The sequence below is a fragment of the Aythya fuligula genome, chromosome 2 (assembly GCF_009819795.1).
Source record: "Aythya fuligula isolate bAytFul2 chromosome 2, bAytFul2.pri, whole genome shotgun sequence".
NCBI lineage: Eukaryota > Metazoa > Chordata > Aves > Anseriformes > Anatidae > Aythya > Aythya fuligula.
The window spans coordinates 108,808,554-108,814,553 of record NC_045560.1 but is presented as its reverse complement, the minus strand read 5'-3'; positions in this window follow the sequence as shown (position 1 = coordinate 108,814,553).

Genomic DNA, 6,000 nt, shown 5'->3' with positions numbered 1-6,000 from the left:
CAAATATTTCATCACCTAATTCTTACCTGACTGATCTGGTAAATTTCTAAGCCCAGCCCACACGTCCTCAGGAGCCCAGTTGTGCTGTCGGACAGGGCTCTCTTCTGACAGAAAGCTTCTCCCCGTGCCCAGGATCTGCTGCTGACGGTGCTGGGATTGTTTGATCCCACATAACGCGACCTAACCAGGATTTATACCCGGTTGTAAAGCACTCTCTAAGCTACGTCACAACAGGACTGAGTCTGAGGCATATTTTGAGAACACCTTTTAGAGCTATCTCCCCATCCACCATCTGTAGCAGCACAGTGGCTGAAGCTATCAGCTTTGGTGAGGAACCACCGCCTTGCTTTAGTAATTGCTGTAATCAGGGTAAGTGGCTCATTTTCTCTTAATGAAGTTACCCTACTGGAGCCTTCAAGGTGGAATATTCACTCTGCTGGGCAGACTGCTGTGCTGCAGCCCCTGAACAGCACAGGGAGGAGGAATCAGGGTCTTAATCGCCGCCTCAGTCAGTGCTTGGGTAAAATATTCCTTAAATTTAGCAGCAGCTGGCAGAGACTCAGGCACAGATGAATTCATGGGCCTACTGAGGATTTGTGCTGTATGAAACAGCTCAGCTTCAAAGGAAAGGGTGAGAGCACTGCTCAGAATACCCCAAACCCGCTGACAGGCATTCACATCTTCAGTGGCAATCAGCAACAGCCCAAGGAAATAACCTGCACTGAAAGAACCTTTTCACACTCTTGGTTCATTCAGCAACCACATAGGAAAGTGTTCCCCACCTCAAATAGGAAGCATCTGGAAATAACAATGCCTTAAAAAACAACATGCAGTAGGTTGAAGCTGTAAGGCGGGTACACTGCATGTTTTACAAACCAGTGGTGCCAGCCAGAGACACACTGCCCTGGCCTGACACAAACAGTGCATCCTAGAGCAGATGGGAAAGGCAGCAAAGAGCCATAAAAATCAATAATATCAGAGGAAACCACAGGAAAGCTTGGAGCAAAGTGAGAATGCAAATTTCCATCGCAACACGTGTGAAACTACCTCATTATTTTCATTTGCTATTTAGACTTCGGAGACAGTGGAGACATTGCTATGCTGAGCACTTAAAGCAGTGGCTGTGTGCCACAGATGTCTCCACCAACCTCCACCACGTCGCCTCTCAATGTACGCCAGGTTACTTGCAGCAACTTTGTGCAATTCAGCAGCCAGAGGATGTAGCTAACTTGGTGGAGACAGCCAGCCACTCCAGGAGCATTACGATCAAAGAAGTGCACCTGTAAGAGGAAGGCATGGGAAGGCAACTTGGCCCAAAGCGTAAGTGAGCACCCTGTATGGCTTTAAAAGGCTCAAATGTGCTGGGAATGCAAGGTAAAGGGCTCCTTAACCAGAAGCAGATTAGCCTCAGGAGTGCAGTGGTTCCAAGGCTGCATCCTGCATTTGGAAGCAAGTTACAGCTGCAGTCAGTCAGTCCTTATGGTGTGGCACAGTGCTGGATACAAATGGGCCACCAAAACCACAAATGCTCACACGCAGCATCATCTTAGCGATGCGAGGGATATTTGCTTCACTGAGACACTCGCTGCAGGTACACTTTGGCTCCCAGTTGCTCCCAGAGAAAGGTGCAGAGTTCCAGTTGTCGAGCTGCCAGAACACCTGGGGCCGCGTCCTGTCATCACACGGCAGACCTGCACGCACCGAACCTCCTGCAAGGCACCCTGCAGACTTCAGGCGCGATGCAGAACTGCTCTGCCAATGCTTTGTACGTGGAGACTTCAAAGAGCATCTTATAATGTGTTCATACGTAAGCAGGTCTTGGCATTTATCCATTTTGCTATCTTGATTGTAAAAAAAAGTTACTGATTTTTTCAAAGAAGTGCATTTGAGCATATGCTTTGTGTGCATGTATACGCGGGTGTACAGGGTCTGATACCTGAGAGCACGGAGAAAACTGTTTGATGGAAGGAAGCCAGCTGCTGACATGTCCAAATAAAGCCTGCCTGTTTTGTGATGTCTTGATGCCCCTTTGCTTTCCAGTGAGTACAGCAGTACCGTAAGCCAAAACCTTGGCTTTTTCCTCCACCACCTTTAAAAGTTCAGTTTCTGGCTTCGTAGCCAAGCCTGCATGTGTGGGTTAGGTGTTTAATTCAGTCTCAGGCATTGTTATATAGGTTTTGGGATAGACAGCATAGAAGTTCTGCCAACACACTTCTTCATTCAGTGTCCTGATTCCTGACTATTTCACTCCCTGAAACATCTGGGGATGAAGTAGTATCAGACAAAATATTAGGGCAGAGAACAGAGGTTAGGAAGGAGGAAAAGGCAGGGGAGGAATGAAGAAGGAGGGATTGGGAAGAACCACGAAGTGCCTTGATTCTCAGTGCTGGGGTAAGCAGGACCTGCAGCTACCTGCTCCTTCACGAGAACTGGAGCAGTACAAGGTGAAAGATGACTAAACTCTTTCTGGCCTTACGCCCTTACAAGTGAAGACCTGCACTTGTAGCACTCACGAGGAGGTGGCTCAGCATTGCTTGTAGTTACCCCAATGCCCTGTTAACCATACCTTGTTCGAGGATCTCTGTGTGAATGCAAGGCACGAATCAGCCCCATCCTCCCAGGAGGTGACACTAGAGAGGGTGCCCTGCACACACACAGTGTCTATTACTGGGAGCAGGATGTATGGCATAACACCGGGCCCTCATACAGCGATGTCACTGCAGTATGTGGGATTTAATCCCAGTGCAGTAGTGGGATGCAAGGGACACGAACCTACAGGGGCCTCCCTGCCTCTCACCACCTCCCTGCCCCAAAGCCCACGCGCTGGGAGGAGTTGCAGCATACCAGGGCTCTCAAGGGGATGGGTGCCAGGGCCTGTGAAGGGCAGTAGGAATTCAGCAAGCCATAGATGAAAGTCCCTGCTGGCACCTGGGACCCTCAGAGAAAGGTGACCGGTCCTCCAGCAGTCTAAGGGAGCTGATGGCACATCTGTAGGTCAGAGAGGGCCCTAGATCTAAGACAACTCCTCCAAGACAAAACTATCCACCCACCAAGAACGGGATAGGAGGGATACAGGAGGAACAATTTGAGCACAGACAATATTCCTCTAACACCTTTGAGCATTTGGCATGCACAGGACTTGCCTGCCCTTTGTTGCTCACTGCACACCACAGACAAGTGCTGAAACCTAGGTGTGAAAGATGGGCAGCGACAGAAGCATGGTATGAAGACTGAAGAGACCCGGGTGTGAAGGGCACAGGGTATGAGCAGAGTCACAGGGGAAACTAAATAGAAATGGAAACTCTGCTTCTGCAGCAGGAGATAAAATTCTAGCACCAGGCTCTGTATCTGGACAGAAGAGAGCTGCTGTGCAGTGGGAGCAGCAGTACAAGTGGTACACCTGCATTGCACCACATGATTTACACATCCATGCAGATCTATCATACATTTGTGTGATTGAAATGATTGGTGGTTTTTTTTGTTTGTTTGTTTTGTTTTGTTTTTTGCTTTGAAATGAACATGTTGCTTGGATTTAATTAGGATGAAACTCCAAACTAGGGCAGGTGTACAAGTGTTCACACCCTGTAGCTGCAGTATTTTATTCAAGGCAGCTTGTGTATTCCTGAGATGTGTCTATGACTACAGTGTATGTTACCTCAGATTCTACATTATGAATGTATGCTTAGCTTTCATTAAATTATAACCTAATAATGGTATTGGAAGACAATGTAAATTTGATAACAGCAATTACTTGTCATCTGTATAAATACTCTAGGAGTAAACCAAGTGTGAAAGAAAGCAAATGTCACAGTCCTTAGAGCAACTTGAAATATAAGATATGAACACAATTTAAATAAATCCACATTTACTAGATTAGCAATACAAGAATGGAACTCGTAAACACAAATTGAAGAAAAAATTAGTTTAAGTTTGTTTATTGTGATAACATTGTTCTGAACATCAATAAACATTGCACTGAAGTGTGGGTTACTGTACCCAAGATAGTCCAGTCTTAACAAAAACCACTATATTGGTATGGTCACAGATTTGACAGTTTTAAACACTCTACCTTATTAGTGATTGGGTTGCTTGAATAATCAGTTATTTCACATCTTCAACATAAAAAATGAAACAAACTAATGAAGAGAGTTTTCCTATCCTCAAACTCAACCAAAATGTAACTTTCATCTGGAAATAATTAACACTGCAATAAAAAAATCCAAACAATTCCATTCTATTCAGCAGGATTCAACTTTGGAAACAAACTTCTTTAGGCAAAAGTGACACTTTAAAGGCATCTCAAATCCATTATCTATTTTTGATGTTTCATTATGAATTCGCATTACAGTCATTTAAACAATTCATTCGTATGACAGCATCTTCTGGAAGACTTGTATGAAATATTAACATGAAATCTTATTTTTGTCTTTACCATAAGTGGATTCAGAGTTTGCTTCAGAAGTTCCATAACTGAGTCAATACAAGTGTTAAAACTTTTCCAGCTGAAAAAAAAAAATATTTTAAGGAATACACTGATGACAAGAAGCTGAGGATACGCGAGCCATATTGCACATGCAACTGTATAACATTAGGGGTTAAAGCCCAACCTTTTGAAGTACAAGCATGTTTTGTACAGTGTAAAAAGATGAATCCAGAAATGTGCACCACTTAAGTTACTGATCTTAAAATCATTATAGAAATGGGAAATGTCCAAGTCACTAACAAGTTCTGAATTGCAATGTTCCTTTATTAATTCCCAGACAGGTATCGTTGACTCAGCTTTTGACATGCTTCCAACATTAAGAGGATCTGCATCTTCAACAACACAGTCTTAACAGGGATGCGCGTGCGCCTGCAGACACACACACTTAGAAGTTCCTCTTTCATAGAAAGAATGATTTCACTTGCGCTAGTTTTGAATACGTATAGCACAACTTGTTCTCAGACATTAACTTCAGGCCACTTCTCTTAACTAAAGTAACAACGGATAGGCAAATGCGTAGTTTTTATACACCCCACTTCATATTAATATTGCAGCACAAGCCTACGGTTTGATAGTAATGAGATGTCTTTTCTAGTCAATAAAGTGCCCAAGAATCCAAATCATGTAGGTACACAATTACAGGTACAGTACCCCAAATTCTGTCCCTACGCAGGGTTAACAAACAGTCTGGAACAAAGCTTCAAATACAAGTCAATTAAAAAGAAAAACAAACAAACAAACCCACCACAACTGACTTGTATCAGAAATACTCAAGAAATCTTTTACATTTTATCAAAACCCAAATATCAAAACTGTTAGAGAGATTGAAAAGCAGAATTGTTAACTAAGCAACTTTTCGGACATCCCTATACTGCAAAGTAAGAGGTCAGCAGAATGGGGAGCTCTTTGCAGCCACGCCCATACCACACCAGCTTAAATTACATGGATTTGGAGACAGACCTGATACCATGTCTCCACCCTGCCCATTTATCCAAGTCCCCACCTTACAATCCACAGCTTGTCTTTATGACAATCCAAAAAGATGAATAGGATTTAAGTGAAAAAAATTTACTCAGTAAAAGTTAGCAAAACATGGCCAAACCTTAGTAACAATCATCACAATTTGGAATCCCATCTCTGGTAGTTATTTTGCTGGAAGTGGGTTTTTGTTCTTTTATTTTTTCCAAAAATCTGTGTAATACCAAGGCCACCAAGACTACGTTAAGGATGGTAAAGAAAATTTTGTCATCCACAGAGGACTGTTTTAGGAGAGGCAGCTTCACTCCCTTCATGAGGAATGGAATTAAAATATGTTGGGTTCTTGTAAGTTTTGAAGTATTTAAGTGACTTAAAAGCTCAAATTCTGTCAATTTTCAAAGCACTTAGTGATCATGAGAATTTCAGTTTCTATGGAATTTTATGGAATAAAAGGTAAGAAAATAAAGGAAAATATATGGAATGATGTTTGCAAGCTTCTGAAAGTGCAAAAAAAATGCAGTACTGCAAAACATGCTTTG